The sequence below is a fragment of the Gymnodraco acuticeps genome, unplaced genomic scaffold, assembly GCF_902827175.1.
Source record: "Gymnodraco acuticeps unplaced genomic scaffold, fGymAcu1.1, whole genome shotgun sequence".
NCBI classification, from domain to species: domain Eukaryota; kingdom Metazoa; phylum Chordata; class Actinopteri; order Perciformes; family Bathydraconidae; genus Gymnodraco; species Gymnodraco acuticeps.
In genome coordinates, this window is record NW_022990285.1 from 734,331 (window position 1) to 752,500 (window position 18,170).

At 38.9% G+C, this 18,170-nt stretch overlaps 2 non-coding genes across 2 annotated transcripts; both read right to left on the minus strand.

Annotated features, from left to right (window-relative positions):
* Positions 1-17,308: 17,308 nt before the first annotated feature.
* On the minus strand, positions 17,309-17,390 carry trnas-aga. The gene has a single exon. It is a non-coding gene; the product is annotated as a tRNA-Ser (tRNA).
* Positions 17,391-17,627: 237 nt separating this feature from the next.
* Positions 17,628-17,699, minus strand: trnaa-ugc. Its single transcript has one exon. It is a non-coding gene; the product is annotated as a tRNA-Ala (tRNA).
* Between the last annotated feature and the right edge of the window lie 471 nt (positions 17,700-18,170).

Genomic DNA, 18,170 nt, shown 5'->3' on the forward strand with positions numbered 1-18,170 from the left:
GCCCCAAATCTATTTGTTGTTTTGTCTGACTAACTGTTCGTCTGACTGCCTTTGTTTCTACTCCTGCTCTTCTTTTTAAAGCGACCTTGGGTCTCATGAAAGGCGCTATATAAATCCAAGTATCTCCATACATCTCCAGACTCCGGCCCTCTCTCCCCGACCCCGTTGCAGAAACATTAATTCATACCTTCATCTCTTCTCGTCTGGACTACTGCAATGGAGTTCTGTTCGGGGTCACCAGCAAAGCCCTGGACAGGCTCCAGTACGTCCAGAACTCTGCAGCCAGGCTCCTCACCCACACTAAGCCCTGGCAACACATCACCCCTACCCTCATCCACCTTCACTGGCTCCCGGTCAAGTCACGCATCCAGTACAAACTCCTCCTGCTAACTTACAAATCTCTCCACTCCCTAGCCCCTCCATACATCTCTGACCTCCTTCAGCCCTACACCCCCTCTCGTCACCTGCGGTCCTCTGACAAAGGGCTGCTCTCCATCCAGCGCTCCAAGCTGAAAACATTTGGCAACAGAGCCTTCAGTGTCGCAGCCCCCACCCTCTGGAATTCTCTCCCCTGTGCAATCAGGAATGCAGACACTCTGGACACCTTCAAAAAACACCTCAAACACCATCTGTTCACTCAGGCCTTTGGCCTCAACTAATATACAGTACTCAGCAACCTGTTCCTGTTTTTGTTTTCTTCAGCCTATGTCTCTTTATTATTACTTTTTGTTTTGTTACTTCCCATTGTAAAGCGTCCTTGGGTTTCGTGAAAGGCGCTATATAAATTGAAATTATTATTATTATTATTATTATTAAGTATCCAATTATTATTAATACATCATTGGAATGGTAAGAATCTCAGCTACAACACTGACTAAAGCCTTTCCATCTCCAGTATGCCTACATGACAAGCATTTTTATAATATACAGTAAACATAGCTTTGACTTATTGCAAAATTATAAAATGAAATCCACCCCTGCTGTCATTCTGGCTTTCACTGTTCAAATGAGATGTCAACCATCAAAATGGGATAAGGGGTTCCAAGGGGTTCTCAAACGGATAGGTTATTCATTTATTTGCCTAATAGTTGCTTAAAATGCTACAATAACATTTGAAATTCGTTTTTAATCTGCCATGTACGGTCTCTCAGCCACCGTAGTGTTGTGTCAGGTGGGCGTGTCGTGTAGGGGGCGTGTCGTGTAGGGGGCGTGTCGTGTAGTGTACTGTCCGCGGCCGCAGCTAGACCATATTGGAATGTTTTCATGTTGAACCGGAAGTACGTCACTTCACTTTGTCTTCTTCGTCCCTTTTACGTTCCAGACAATGCATGGCTCAGCGTAACAGACGGAACAGCGACACCAGGTGTGTCTACATTGGAATTACATCTTCATTACTGAAGGAAAAATACTTTACCTAGTGTTTGTTAACTGGGTTTTTAATGCAATTGGCTTTTCTTAATGGTTACAATATTGCTATGAGTTATATCTGAAGCAAATTATTTTTCTGAAGATGTGTAGTCAATTCCACCCTTCAATGTAGCATAAATGTGAACTCTCATTACAGGAACAATACCGGAAACAGACGTAGGAAAGATCCTCAGCTCGCTGATTGGATGTTTTAGCCGCAATGCACGTTGGGATATGGTGTTTATGCGATGTGAAATCCGAAAACATTTGAAAAAATATATAATACATTTATTCCGAGTTTTCTTGCTTTTCTCTTTGGAAGTCATCACATAACGGCATTGTAATACACAGTTCGGCTGCATTAAATATTACACATCTGCCGTAGTTCTTTATATATAAAGACCTGATGAGAAGACTTCTTGACAAAATTGAAGAACTGCCGCCAAAACTGAATAAGTGACGTGGATCATAAATATATCAACAATTAAACAACATCTTACATTTATTTTCACAAAATACGTCTCCTTGCAGTATCAATAGTAATTCGGCTGACTTTTATATTTGATCCAATTGGTAGATAGGTTATATTTACACCATAACGGTGCACAGCTGATAGAAAAGGATGTTTTACAAATCAGATATTAATGTGTAGAAGTAAAACATGAGAAATAATATAGCAATATCCTGTAAAATTATGTAAAAACATGAATAAAACTACACATCTTCAGATGTTATACATACATAAGTGTCCTACACTAATAATACAAAGTTATTATTAGTATGCTGTGTGTACCTTGTGTGCACCTAGTGGTTAAGGCACGTTATTGAATTATTGTGTATCGCTCACTGATTGGACGAGGCAGTGCATGCACTTATCTGATGCTTCTTGACATGAGAGCAGTTTCCCAGTGGAGTGAAGAAAACACATGAACCTCACGGGAGTCACTCCTCAGTTTATACCGTGTTTTGTTTCAATTAATGTATCATTTAGTTACAAATATGTGATATATCTGAACAACAAAGTGGTCAAAAATCATTTTATTCATTTTTTGGAAACATTTTCATGATCGCTTTTTTCGTTTTACATTTTCATTTATTGTCATTTCCATTCAGTCAGTCATTAAGTGCTATTAAAATGTTAATTTGCTACATATCCAAACAAACAAACAAAGTGTGCAATCCAATGAATGTTAATCTAACTGGGTTTTGATAGATAACATATCTCTTTTTCTTCTCTCAATTATTTTATTTCTATTGTGCACTCTAATCAATATTAATCCAACTAATGTTCGTTTATACATTTTAAGAATGGCGTTTATCTTTTTTGAGAAAGAGTTCTTATTTAATTTTATTTATTTGGGTCTACAACAGATGATACAAATGTTTGTGTCAGTAAATGTGTACTAACAGAGGCGGGGGTGTGTGTGGAAATAACGGGGACAGAGCTGCTGTCAGACGATCAGCTGTGCAGCGTCATCACAAACGGACGTCACTTCACGTGACGCTCCGGAGGAAAGGACGTCCCATTGCTCTTAAAACTAATTTCCCTGCTTCTCGTGGTTTCCTTGCGTCTCTCCATGCTTCCCTGGTGGGAGGGACTAGTCACAGGGAAACGACGCAAGTGAGGGACGCAAGGAATCCATTTAACCGAAGTGAGATGCAGCCAATATCAAGCCACAATTATTGCTTTTATTTTAAATCGTATAATTTCTGACTTTTGTTGCCGTCTGTGAGGAAAATAAATGGGGCTCAGAGCCTCAGAATACTGAAATCTGTATTTCTGTATATGTATCTGTATGCTGCCTCCTGAGGGCGAATTGACACCATGGCCCTTTTTCATTTCATCAAATCCCCCTCCTCGACTCCTCGACTCCTCGGTCCTCCGGTAGTGACCCGGAAATGAATTTCAGCGCGCCATGTTGAAGGACATCTCATTTATCTAAATGCACTTCGAGGACCGAGGATCGAGCGTCGAGGAGGCTCTCTGGAGGAGCTATAACCGAGGATACACTGATGGGTCCTCCACGGCTCCTTCGTGGATGCATTTCCGGGAACAGAGATGTTTCAAAGAGTCGTGACGCACGGCCGGACTTATCTCAGCCAATGACAGCTCTGCATGCATCCCCTGGATATTATTTTATTAACTGCTCTCATCGTGACACGATGTTTCCAGAGAGAACAGCTGTGAGGTCCATGCAGAAAGCAGAGCAGTGTGTAAAATATATATCACTCAGTATAACAGGCCTACTCTCTTTATTTGCTTTAGTTTAGTAGATATATACAAACAAAGAGTCGATATTTTTCTAAAACCATTTAGTGCTTCACATAATAAAATACACAACGGCTGTTAGGCTATTAGCTGTAGGTGCGTGTGCGTGTTGTAGGTGCGTGTGGTACAGTGTGTGCGTAGATGCACCGGACAGACAGGTCTCAGTTGGTTTGGTGTCCTCTGCTTACTTTCAATACTCTCTCCTCGGTTCCCCTCCTCGGCTCCTCGGCTCCTCGGCTCGCATCTCCTGTGGGCGGGACTAAGTCTCGAGGATAGGAGTCGAGGGAGGGGAGTCGAGGAGGGGAGTTAGAGAAATGAGAAAGGGCCTATGAGAGCGGTGAGAGTGAACAAAAACAGTAAAGTTGCACCTGGACAACAACTCACTTTACAGTCAGGCTAACAAAAGCCTGCAGCTAAAGTGTAGCTACATATTTTGGTCGTAATATCTAGGTCATCATTGCGAGTGACCTCCTTTCACATTATCATTTGTTGCGGTGTTATTAAACTAAATAAAATAAAATGTTCAGTAAATAAATTGTCTAATTTTCATGTACTTAAACTAAGAAAGTTTAAAGTACTGACAACCAACAAATATGCCCACAGTCCTGAGTCTTTGAAGGATGTGCCAAACAGTCACAAGTATTTTTAATATATCTTTAATATGTCAGGTTGAAGCTATGGTGGAGTAATGCTAGATATGACATGATCTTACCTGTGCTCCCTTGATCCGAACACCAACGCTCTATCCACTACGCCACACGCCTTCGTTATATTAAGAGTACATACTTTAATAGGGGGAAAGTAGAAGGTCAATGATAGAAATATAAAATATAAAAAATCAAGAAGATACTGTAAGTGATCTCCACAATAAAACAGTTTAGTGCTGGATGTACAAAGATATTAATATGAGGATGTGCAAAACAGACAAACTAATTAACCTTTATTAACACATTAAAGAATATTTTAGATTAAGGTCTTCTTTCAAATAAGAAAAAAGCTTTGGGGATATCTATCTACAGATAAATATTAAGCCCGACAAAGTACTTAACGTCTAATATATTGCTTTCCTGCAATGTTAACTATGTTGAAGGACTTATTTTAACTGATATTATACATATGAATTATACTCTTATGTATGTAGATAGTATAATACATGTGCAGAATATGACAGTTTAATGGTGGAGGTATACCCACATATTGATAGATGTCTTGTTGAGGAACCTGTGACCCAAGTTTTTAATTCATTGCATAACTACACTGTAGTTGTGTATATGATATGTCAATAAACCTTTGAAAATCTTGAAATCTTGAAAGGGATGTGCAAAATAGCAATTATACAGTTTTTAATTAGCTATTAGTAGAGAATAACGAGTAATGAATATACTTTATAGAGATCAGATCTGCAGATAAATGTTTAGTCTTCTCAAGCACCAACTATCAAATATCTCTACTGATTGTTGGCACTTGACAATCACCTTTCCCTGAATTTTAGTCAGGTGTAACTAAAGTCTGATTTAAGGGTTGTTTATATTTCACATCATTAACCCTTCTCTTGCGTTAGGTCATACCCCCCTTCCCATGCTATTTTCTGTCAAAATTGACCGGTGTGTTTTGCACAGTGATATCTCTGGAACCCCTTATCCAATTTTGATGGTTGACATTTGAACAGTCAAAGCAAGTAAAATCAAGGGATGACAGACAGAATGACACCAGGGGTGAATTTCATATTATCTTTGGCAGTAAGTTCAAAGATAGTGCTTACATTACTGGTATATTATAAAAATGCTTGCCATGTAGGCTGTGTTTATTGGAGATGGAAATGGAAATGATTTAGTTAGTGTTGTAGCTGAGATTCTTCCCGTTCCAATGATGTATGGGATGTATTGATTTGATACAAGCAAGCCAGTGTTTCATGTCATGGTTCGTACCCACCGGTGGGCCCATCAAGTTCAGCATTCACTGTGATGAATATAAAATAAGACACTGATACTGTTTTCCTCAATGAACATTTATTGAAAGATAAATATACCATAACAGAACATGTGTGTGTGTGTGTGTGTGTGTGTGTGTGTGTGTGTGTGTGTGTGTGTGTGTGTGTGTGTGTGTGTGTGTGTGTGTGTGTGTGTGTGTGTGTGTGTGTGTGTGCGTGCATGTGTGCGTGTGTGTGCTCATGTGTGTTCACGCACATAGTTGGCAATGCAAAATGGTGGAATGTCACCTCAGGCTCCTCTCCCTCAGGGGCTTCAATCTCAGGGGCCTCTCTCTCAGGGGCCTCTCTCTCAGGGGCCTCTCCCTCCTCTCCCTCAGAGGCCTCTCCCTCAGGTGCCTCTTCCTGGTCTGTTGTAGGCTCATAGTCTGGATCGCTGTTGTCTTCCATTTCTGAGACATCTTCCTCTATCTCCTCTTCATCTGGTTCAATCTCTTCTTCATCTGGTTAAAACAATTTGTCCAGAGCCCCTCGTACAGAAATAAATCGCCTAATCGGTCGCCTGCTCATTGTGTCAATGAGTCAAATGTGAGCAAGGCACAAATATAACTGCTTGAGAGACAGTAAGGGAGGCGCATTTAGCGCAAGAAAGTGAGAGGTTTGTGTTTCTCGAGGGGCACAGAGCTCGCACCTGTGAGAAGGTATGATACATTGTATCATACAGCGCAAGAAAGGGAGAGGTTCCTGTAACGTGTGTGTGTGTGTGCGTATAGATGTTTTCCATCTGCAGGATGAACATAATACACTTATACCCATTCATTTTCTATGGCCGTCAATTCTAACCGAAAACATCAAGGGTGTTTCACTGTTGAATAAATCACTCAAAATTCAATGCAAGTGGTGATCATCAAGTGTATATGTTCAGAGGCCTAGTGTGGAGGATAACATAAGGTATTGAGGCAATTGGATGAAAAACACAATATTTATGATTAAAACAAAAGTCATTCGGTCACTTTTGACCCGAAATGCAAGAGAAGGGTTCATCAGAATCTGCAAAGTAACTAAAATAAATGTAGTGGAGCAAAAATACCAGGTTAACCTCTGAATTGTAGTGGAGTAGAATTACAAAGTAACAATGAGCTGTCATGTGGGTATATGTTAATGCTGCCCATTATGGATACAAGCGATTTTCACCCATTTAGTAATTACATGTTTTAAATTTGTACACACCAATTTGTTTCCTATCTCCTAAACCTCCAGGGCTATACACAGTTTAATACTGGCAACTTCTAATTTTTGGAAAAACGAAAACGTCTTTTAAAACTACAATTCCCAGTATAGGGACGTGGGGGGGCGTTCAAGTCCAGTTTTTAATAGTCTGCCGTGGTTTCGTTCCATTTCAAAGAGCTTGACGCTCGGCGTAACCTTGGCGCACTGCCACTCCAACATCCAATCCCAGAGCTTGAAGATTAATCATGGGGTTTGTCAACGGGACTGTAGTCCCAAACGATAGCTGGGGATTATGGGTAGTGTAGTGTCTTCGGCCATCCTAAACTCTGATTTTTCTAACATGTAATGTAATAAGCTGCTCAAAATCTAATTTGATGAATGTGTTCCACAATAACTAAATATGTACATGTTCTAGACATTGTAATAATCACAACACATTTTTTTTGAGGCATTTTACTTACTTGAATCTGACAAATCCAGTCCAATAAAACAAAGAGATGTTGCTCGTTTGAAGATTCAGAAGTTGTGAGTGTATGCTCCAGAGGGCAGGACCTATAAACACATTTACTACCTAATAGCATTGTGAGGCTGAACAAAAGGACCTTTTGACTATGTAAATTTAGTCTTTAAAAAAACTAAAAATGTACTGAAATATAAGCAACACATTAAAAAATAACTTTATTTAAATCTGACATAACATTCACAAGTTACCCTGCAGTATACAAAGTCATTAAAACTAGATGCACCTTTACCAGCTTTGAGAACACTTTAATGATCAATCATTATAAAACATATCATATATATTATTCTGAAATGGACCAATCTGTATAATGACTACTTTTACTTTTGATATTTTAAGTATATTTTGATGCTTATTTTGTTCTTTTAATTTGAGTAACATTTTGACTGCAGGACTTTTACTTACAGAGTATTCCTACACTCTGATACTTCTACTTTTACTTGAGTACAATATCTGTTTACTTCTTACACCTCTGCACTTTAGGAGTGCAATAACACATTTTTCTAATTACAATTATTTGTATTTAATTATCAGCACGGTGTTTTAATGTTAATGAGACTGACCCATACTTACTCTATATTGGTAAACACATATTCTGGAGCCTGAATCTTGAGCAAATGTCAGTCAACATAAGTTTGATTTTAAGTGTTACCAAGGGAAACAAAAACAGGACCCACCTCATAGAGAGAGACACCTTAAACAACATGAAACTAAAGCTTGAAACATTTTTCTGATGGTGTGATGGAGGTGTGAGATAGGATGTAATCTGATGCTTGGACAAGTCTTAAACTATCTTGACTAAAACTAATCTAGAATAAATTCTCAAGTGACATGGTAATGACATGTTAGAAATGTCTGATTGAACAGCCATCAAATGAAAACCACCATATTGTGTTCTTCTTTCTGTCTCTTACATGATGTGTGTGCTGTGTTGTTCATGGACACTTCCAACAGGAGCAGTCTTTTTCTATATATTGGAAAGTTTATATGTGATATTTTGGCATAAAGATATATTGAGTCAGCCATGTTTTCCACGCTAAGACTGCTTAAAAAGGCATAGTTCAGGGAGAAATTAATGAGTGACACTTAAAACTGCACTCCTGGCGGCTAAATGCTATTTGTCAGGCATGTGTCAGTGCACGCAAAAAAGATTCTAGATGCTCCAGGGTACAAAGATAACAGCTCAAACTTTCAAATAAAATCAAAGGTGTATGACTTTATCTATTAAATATTGTGGACATGTGCCATCTGCAATAATATAGCAATGCTTCAACAAGGAGTACATATGTTGCTACAAACACTTCAAACACAAGCACTTCATGATCATTTGATGACGCCATTTCACCTATTTAATACGGTCAACATTTTAACATTGGTTGGTAATAAATAAATAGCGCCAAAAGTACAATTTCTTCTTCTTCTTTTTCTTGTACAGGCAGCAGTCAGCCTAAGGTGTTTGATAGCAGATATGCCCCTGAAACATATATTTTCTATGACATATTTTGACAGGTTTCTCAGTGCTATAAATCCTCCCACACGATCTTTTTTTAATGTTCCCCAGGTCATACAGGTGTCTCCAAATGACCTTTTCCAGAACTGTTTTGAATGGATTGTGTAATTCTATATATTTCTTATTGTCGATAAATATCATAAAAAGACCCAGGGCAGCGTTGAAAGGAAAATGCTGACAGGAGTTGAGGGACCAGAAGATTGATGGGCCCGTGGCTGGATCAGTACTCTGGTTGGTAGTATTAAGGCGAGACACCCCAGGTGAATAGGGCAATTTTTTTAACTTAAAGGTATCAGCTAGAAATTTCTCCAGTTAATTACTTACAATAAGGCAATTGTCTTTTGTATTACAAGTTTTCTGAAATAGCATGTTTAAATATACAAATTATCCATTATCTCATTAAATATGCACATATTTTAACACATTTCAGGAATCAAAATCTGAACTTTGGATAAAGCCAGATTCAAAATTATTGTTTCATTTTGTAGTCATATTAGTATCTAAGGCTTTTACAGAAGGGATTTTGGATATCTCTTTTTATCACTCCATAAATCAGAAAATACTGTCAACAGCCCTAAAATATCCATTTTCGCCATGTTTTTAGGTATACAATGTTGTATAATTCAGGCTATGAATTATATATGAACAAACCCTTCTGTAAAAGCCTTCATAATATTGATAGGAATATAACTGGAAGGTTTGGTGTATGTACGTGCTACTGAAGTTCACATTTCGAACTCAGAGAAGGAGAAAAAACTCAATTTGAGAAAACGACCTTTAAAGATTGCAGTGAGGCGCTTGCTAAACCCTCCTGTTCTTTGGATGACAGCTTGCGCATCGACGCACTCCGTGAAGGTATTTCATGTTCAGGGTCATTTTTTTTATATAACCTTGCTTCGTGCAAGTGACAATTGTTGTCGTCTTCTCTGTGAACGTTTTTTTCGCCGTTCTTTTGGCATTTTGAGATTTCAATTTCTAGCTGAAAGCTAACCAGGAAGTGTTTTAGCACACCACGTGACGCATCTGAACGAATCACGTTGTCAGAAATTGACACCAGCCAATGAGATTTCGTTTCTTGTTTTAAGACCCCTTTGTGCTTTCACGATTGGTTGCTGATACAAAGAAAATTACCATATTTGGATCCAATGAGATTGTGCAGGAGAGACACAGCTTTCCAGCGATACCTCTGTTGACATGGTGCACACAGCGGTCGCGGTACTTTATGTTACGTTAGAATGCTAACTTTTGGTGAATTTAGGAGAAATCTACAGACGCAAATAGACAAACTATAGTAAAATAAACACTTAAATGTGTATTTTGTACGTTTTCCTTCCAAAAGCCTGAAAGAAAACATGTTATGGAATCAAAATAGCACAAAATCTCAAAATTGACCAGTACTTGAAAAACGATGTTTTTGCCTGCCGTGTCTCGCCTTAAAGAGGAGCTAGTTCAATGAATCAATCAAAGTTTATTTATATAGCCCAATATCACACATTTGACATTTGTCTCAGTGCACTTTACAGTTTGTACAGAATATGAATGCATCGGACAAGGAAACCTGCAAACTTCCAAAGAAACCCCACAGTTAATGGGGGAAAATGGAAGAAACCAAGGGGAGAGCAACAGAGGAGGGATCCCTCTCCCCGGACGGACAGACATGCAATAGATTTAATGTGTAAATTGTCATCATAGTTGGACCTTTTCGGGTTGGAGATGGACTAAAAATCAACTCCAGAACCTACTGCCAGTTCTTAGAAGACTCTTTTCCATTAGTGGTACAGGAAAAAGTCTGCATCTTTCAAGAACACAGTGATTTTATGAAGGACAATGCTCCATCGGATGCATAGAAGTACTCCTCTGCGTGGTTAGCCAGTAAAGGCCTTAAAGACGAAAGAATAATGACATGGCACCCTTCCTCACCTGACCTAAACCCTATTGAGAACTTGTGGGCCCTTCTTACACCGTAAGACCTCTCTGAACCGTGTCTGGGAGGCTGTGGTTGCTCCAGCACAAAAGTTGATCATCAGCAGATCAAGAAACGGACAGATTCTATGAATGGAAGGCTTGTGACTGATATTGAACAGAAGGGTGGCAATATTGGTATAGTGCCTGGTACCTTTTGTCTTTTTTTTTTATGTCAGACATTTGCAAGATGTTTGTTCTCACTTTAAGGTGAAAATACACAAGAAAGATGGGAACATTTTCGTTTTTCCTTTAGTTGCATAATCAATCAATCAATCAATCAATCAATCAATGTTTATTTATATAGCCCAATATCACAAATGTTACATTTGTCTCAGTGGACTTCACAGTTTGAACAGAATATCAGTATGACAATACGACACCCTCTGTCCATAGACCCTCACATCGTACAAGGAAAAACTTCCAGAGAAAACCCACAGTTTAAAGGGAAAAATGGGAGAAACCTCAGGGAGAGCAACAGAGGAGGGATCCCTCTCCCAGGACGGACAGACGTGCAATAGATGCCGTGTGTAAATTGAAAAGATAATACATTTGCAACATAGGTAGTCCAAATGTTTGGAAATGCATGTGTGTATAACAATAGTGCACACATAAATGTTCTCCTAAGAACACCAAAACCTCTCTTTTACTGTCTTATATATTCAGGTTTGAGGTTTATTAACATTTGGGATTGACCAAGAGCACTGTTGTTGTTCAACAATTAAAAAAAATCCCCCAAAATACAACTTGCCTAATAATTGTGCACACAGTGTACTGTATATATTAAAAGGTGGACAACCTAAACTTGAGCCTTGGGGAACACCACAACTAATTTTATAGTTTTCAGATGACCATTCATCTTTGTGTACAAAAGCTACAGAATATACCCGGGACCCCTCCTTTATTGGATCAACTTCACGTAGCTTATTGTTTACAGTGCTATAGTCTCTTTAATGTGAAAGAACAACACAAGATAAATCAAATAGAAGGATATAAAACACCTTTTATTTTGTTCCATCTCATCACAGAACACCCATTATACAATTCAGTTAGCTGAGAATAACACTGTCTGTATCATATCAAAAATACCAAAAGCACATCTAATGAAAAGGCATCTTTCTAGACACGTATTTCAGACATGTTATTAACTGAATGAGAAAGTATTTTGTAACATTCTTTAAATATCATGATAATTAAAAAAATTAATTGTATCACAGCCCCACTGTGGGAATCACTGACAAACACACATCACACTCAGATTCAAACAAGAAGAAATCAACAACATCGTAATAAAAACATTAATAATACATTACATTTGATACAAATGGAAGATGCCGTATAAAAACATTCACATGGTAATAAGGCAACACAAAATCATCTCAAATATCTGAGGAATGGAGGACTCACAGAAACGATTAATAATGAGTTACTTATTCACTCAGCTGCCAGTTCATTAGCTTCCCCTAACTAAACCTGTCTGGTGTTGATTCTGGTTTCCTGAGTTTAACCAACATCATGACTGCTTTTAAAACTGCTTCAATGATTTTTTTACACATTAAAAGTGCTCTTTGCAATTGTATTGATTTGTAAACTAAGCATCCTGATTATGGCTGGAGGAGGCAGTTTAGATCAGCTGCTCCATGGTGATCAGAGACAGTGGCAGCTGCCCCCCCACAGTCTGCCTCGCTGCCTCTGAGGAGTAAAGTGCTGTCACACACTGCTTCTTTGCAGGTGCCGACGCTGTAACAAATAAACACTGATCAGTCTTCTTAACCAGTTTAGCCCTGAGCCTGTTTTTCAGGTCTCAGGCTTGAAAATGACATTCCCAGAACAAATGACCATATCTTCCCTTCTAAAAGGGTTACATTAATAATCTTTTTCCTCAAAGTAATGATAAACCTGTGAGTTGGATGTAGAAGAGTCAGAACAATATAGATGTTTTTTATTTTAAAGAAAATTCAGATTGAACATAGTAAAAAACTGTAAATCATAGTGTCCGTCTAAAAATATTTGTTTACTTATAGTGAAAACTACCCTTGGATGATGGTAAGGAGACTAAAAGCTTTAGGAATCCAAAGTACAATATATAATAAGTACCCTGTATCAAGATTGATGCAAAACAAGTGACATTTGATCTTTTTAGAGAGGTTTAGCCAAAAAAACTCCACCTCTGAGGTGATTTGGGTGGAAATGGGGGTTTTACCGTTTCTCTGGAACCCATTGGTCGATTTTGGTGATTGACATCTCTTTCTGACCGTTAGAGCCAATAGAATCAAAGGGGAATCTCCCCACTCACACACATGGTAAAACAAAAAGGCGTGGGCTTCGCGTACCCAGTTTTGCATGAGACTGAAGCTGTCTCTAAGCTCTGACATCTGGAAACCGAAAAGCAGGTTTATTGCTCATGGATGATCAGAAATAATTTCAAAGGGACACAGACACATTGGATTAACCTATGGATTAACTTCAGCAGCGTTTTTATCGTTTTAATGCCATTGAAGACCACGTTTGACCAGACAAAGACACAGGTGAGCCATGTTAGCGTTTTTAGCTACCTAGCGCCACATGTTTTGATGTCTGTTCTTGTTATTATCTCCGCGAGTTCGTATAATTGAGTGATAATCAGAGTTGGGTGTAACACGTTACTTTTATAATTCAGAAATCACACTACAGTTACTAACATTGCCCCGACACGCGTTACTTCGTTACTTTTATATATCACACTCACTGACAGATTAGAGGGGTTTCCGCCGCAGGTTTATATACATGTAGGCCTATGTAATCTGCGCGATTTGCGAGACCACATCTCCACGTGCAGCAGTGCTGCATAAACATGGATGAGTCTTTTCATCTGTAAACTCCCTCAACGGGGCCGCTCGCTCTCTTTTGTTGATCGCCCTCTCACGGGTGAACAGTTCAATGTCCCGCTTCATTGTAGGAATTCTGCCATGTCTCTACCACTTTAGTTTGACCATCTCTGTTACTAAGTTATGGAATACTAAATAAATAAGTAATTAGATACCTTACCGTTACTGCGCTCATAAAGAATGATAAGAATAATGCGTCTTGAACTGGTTTCATTAATTAGTGTCTTGACGTTTCACAGACTGTTAGCTTGTTGTGGTAGGCTGGTAGCCTATTTTAGAGCATATACAAAGAAAGACTTGTGTTATGTCTTCCTTAATGCAACAGTAATTGGGGGTGCAAGTGGAGTCTCGCAGAGGCAAAACTGTGGCGCGCTCTTGTGCCGCAGTCTGCGTGATCTGCCTGTAGGGAGGGGCGGGCCGGCCCTGCGAGTAAAGTAACGAGTAAAGTGTAAACCGTGATCATTTTTCTCGCGTCCAGGTGAGAAGCTTAAAAAGGAGACTAAATGGAGTCTCTGAGAAGGTTCAAAATTGGTACTTTAATTAATAAAAAGCGCAGTAATGTTACAAACAGGATATTGTTCAGTCAGGAGAGAAATACTGCAGCTTCCTCTCCCAGGTGCCGGTGTTGCAGTATAACGTGAGTCATGACAACTGGCGACATTCTATTATTTTCGTCATAGGAATCCGGGGCGTGTACATTGAGGACCCATTGTTGACTTACCATGACGATCGCCTCGTTTGTCGTTTACGTTCATCTTTTGCTATATCTGCCTGACTGTTATATATCTGTCAGATATGTCTTCATAACTGTATCCTTACATTTTACATTCACTCAGTTATAATGTGGTAGTTATACGTATTTGTTTTAAAGTATAATTGATCACATTATATTGTACATATTTCTTCATTTAAGATCCAGTATGAATATGTTTGGTGTGTTTTTTAGGTATATTTGTTATGGACCGAGTAAACGCTTTTATTTTGAAGGCAGTTTTTACAGGCCTCTTCTGTAATGCATGGGATATTCGCGCACCGCTGTCACTACCCGATCTGCAGCTCTGCCCGATCTGCAGTGCGCATGTGCGAGATGGTCCGCCATTAGGGATGTCCCGATCACCTTTTTTTGCTCCCGATCTGATTCCGATCATTTGATTTTGACAATCTGTCGATACCGATTTTTCCCGATCCGATCTTTATGCAATGCATTAAGAGAAAAACAAGGAAAAAAGCATTCAAGTTGTCCCTTAAGGTTATTTTTTTTATTTAAATGACAGTACCCAACTATCCATTCTATCCAACATGGATATAGCTTCTTTTTTTCAGCATTGGATCAGTTCAGTTGTGCAGCATTGGATCAAAAACAAAATAAAGCTTATCGGTGGTCCACCACAAAATAACCATGTAAACAAATTAAGTGCAGATAGTGCAGTAACAAAACAAAAATAACTCTACTGGAAAGAGGTAGCTTGACTAGCTTCACAAGTTTCAGTCACAAATAATAAAATAAAATAAAAATGTGGCTTAGTGCAGAATTATAGCCTTAAGACTAACTAGTCTAGTAATAATGCAATGAACAACAGCAGCTTAACATAACATGAATAAACAAAGTATTATATGTCCATCTTACTGGAGTAACACAATTTAATAGTAATCAGCAGCAAACCACTTATTTTTGTTATTCTACAGTATTGTTGTTTTATAGTTATTTGTTAATGTAACCCAATTTGTGTTCTTTGAAATTGAAAAGGATATCGCATTGTGTTTGTTACTTTCGTTGCAGTTGTATATGTCTTAAGTGTAATTTGTCTTGGCTTCCTATTTGTGGACATGCTTTTATTTTGAAGGAGAGGTAGCGCTGTTGACAGGAAGTTGTTGTTGCTATGGAAACAACGTGACGGAGATTAACGGAGAAAAGTCATATCTACATATAAAGACGGAGAAAGTAAACGATAACGTTTATGGTTAAGTGTTAGCACCCCCCGAAGAGGCACAAGCTCTTACGTTGATATTGGAGATTTCAATTAATTCAATTTGGAAAAAAAACGGGGAACAAAATGAAAAAACAAACAATCGTATTAGATTGGTCGTGTTGAACGTAGCTCTGTTCTTTCCACCACGCGGAACCTCCTTCTTGCAAACATTGCATCTGGCTGTTACACTGCCTTCGGCTTCAATTTTATAATACTTCCAAACTCCTGACATTTTCTCTGTCCCAACTCCCGAGTCACCAGCTGAACGTAGCCTCTCGTTAGCTTACTGCTACTATTAGACACTGCGCCCACTCTGTTGCCAGATTTGAGAGAAATAAGCAACCAGGTCTATGAAAACAAGCCCAAAAGAAGCAACACATACATGATGTTGTGTAATTTTAAACCAAAACTAAGGCCTCAGGATGACTTTAAGACGTGAACATGGTCATTTTTGTTTTGTAACATTAAATAAAATAATTTTTTTAAGGATTTCCGATCCCCGATCTTTTTCTCCCGATTCCAATCTTTTAAAAATCACGTGATCGGCTCCGATCCCCGATCACGTGATCGGGACATCTCTATCCGCCATATTGGACAACTCCGGATGGCAACCCAAGTAGGACACTTGACACAGTGGCTTTTGGCAAAGCTCAAAAAGAAAACTATTTTTATTGGGTTCTTTTATTTGGGGTTAGTACATTGTCAGAATAAGTGAGAAATAAATGTAACTTCTGTAAGACAGCTATCATACTGAATACATATTTACTGTGAATGTATGCAAACATTTATGGTGCATGCTTTTATGTGCTCCTTTTAAACACTTTTTACACATTAACCCGTACAACAGAGACATCCTTGATTGCGACCATAATATTAGTTGGAAATGCCGGGGATTGAACCCGGGGCAAAGCATGCGCTCTACCACTGAGCTACATCCCCTGCGTTTTCTTCCATTTCTTTCCCTTTCCTTCAGATCCTTGGATAAAGGAAGATATCAGAAGGATACACATTAAGTTAATGCTGCCCATACTAGGCTTTAAAATCTGAATTGCTCTCTACTTTTCTCAGGTTCATCCTTGATTTGAGCCCGGGACCTCTCGTACCCTAATGGAGAATGATAACAAATTCAACATGTTTTATCTTTCCTTTGCACACCACTATATCACCATCGTTGGCCAAAAACATTTACATTGCCAAGTTTTAAATTTGTCTGGTCATTTGTACGAAAAAAGAGCCCGGCATTTGAAAATAATGCAAAAACTTGTATTGGAGGAATGGGAACAGGCATCTTAGAGATAATACAATGTTGTTCAGGAAGCTGAATTTAAAGGTCTGGAAAGTAGTGAAAATAATTCTCGTTTCCACAGTTCAGTCACGCGTTCTGCAGGGTCATGCTAGTTGTGGCGAATGTGGCTTACGTAGCATGATGCCTCTCCCTGGAAAGCAAAAGGAATTAAATGACGTATTTAGGTGGTTGTACTCCACAAGACCTGGTAAATGCCAATGTGTACATTTGGGTGTTCTCTTTTATGTTGAGATTACAACTTTTTTTAAATATTTTTGAAATAGTGTCTTGGATTGCCTTTTTTTCTACAACACCTGAAATCCCCCTGCAGGTAGTTGTACACATGCATTAAATGATCTGACGTTGTCGGCAGGATTCGAACATGCACGGGGAGACCCCAATGGATTTCTAGTCCATCGCCTTAACCACTCGGCCACGACAACACAAAAACTAGATTTCTAAGAAATTTCACAAATAGTCAGGACTTTCTCGAAACCTGAGAAGAACAAGTCGACCTTTCTTACAAATGGAATTAAGCTTTGGCTTTTTTTACCTTGCCCTTGTGATACATGATGCATGTTGATACATGATGCATGCTTTTATGTGCTCCTTTTCAACACTTTTTACTAGGGATGCTCCGATACAACAGAGACATCCTTGACTGCGACCACAATAGTACTTGGAGATGCCGGGGATTGAACCCGGGGCCTCATACATGCAAAGCATGCGCTCTACCACTGAGCTACATCCCCTGCGTTTTCTTCCATTATTTCCCTTTCCTTCAGATCCTTGGATAAAGGAAGATATCAGAAGGATACACATTAAGTTAATGCTGCCCATACTAGGCTTCAAAATCTGAATTGCTCTCTGCTTTTCTCAGGTTCATCCTTGATTTGAGCCCGGGACCTCTCGTACCCTAATGGAGAATGATACAAAATTCAACATGTTTTATCTTTCCTTTGCACACCACTATATTACCATCGTTGGCCAAAAACGTTTACATTGCCAAGTTTTACATTTGTCTGGTCATTTGTATTAAAAAAGAGCCCGGCATTTAAAAATAATGCAAACACTTTTATTGAAGGAATGGGACCAGGCATCTTAGAGATAATACAATGTTGTTCAGGAAGCCGAATTGAAAGGTCTGGAAAGTAGTGAAAATAATTCTTGTTTCCACAGTTCAGTTACGCGTTCTGCAGGGTCATGCTAGTTGTGGCGAATGT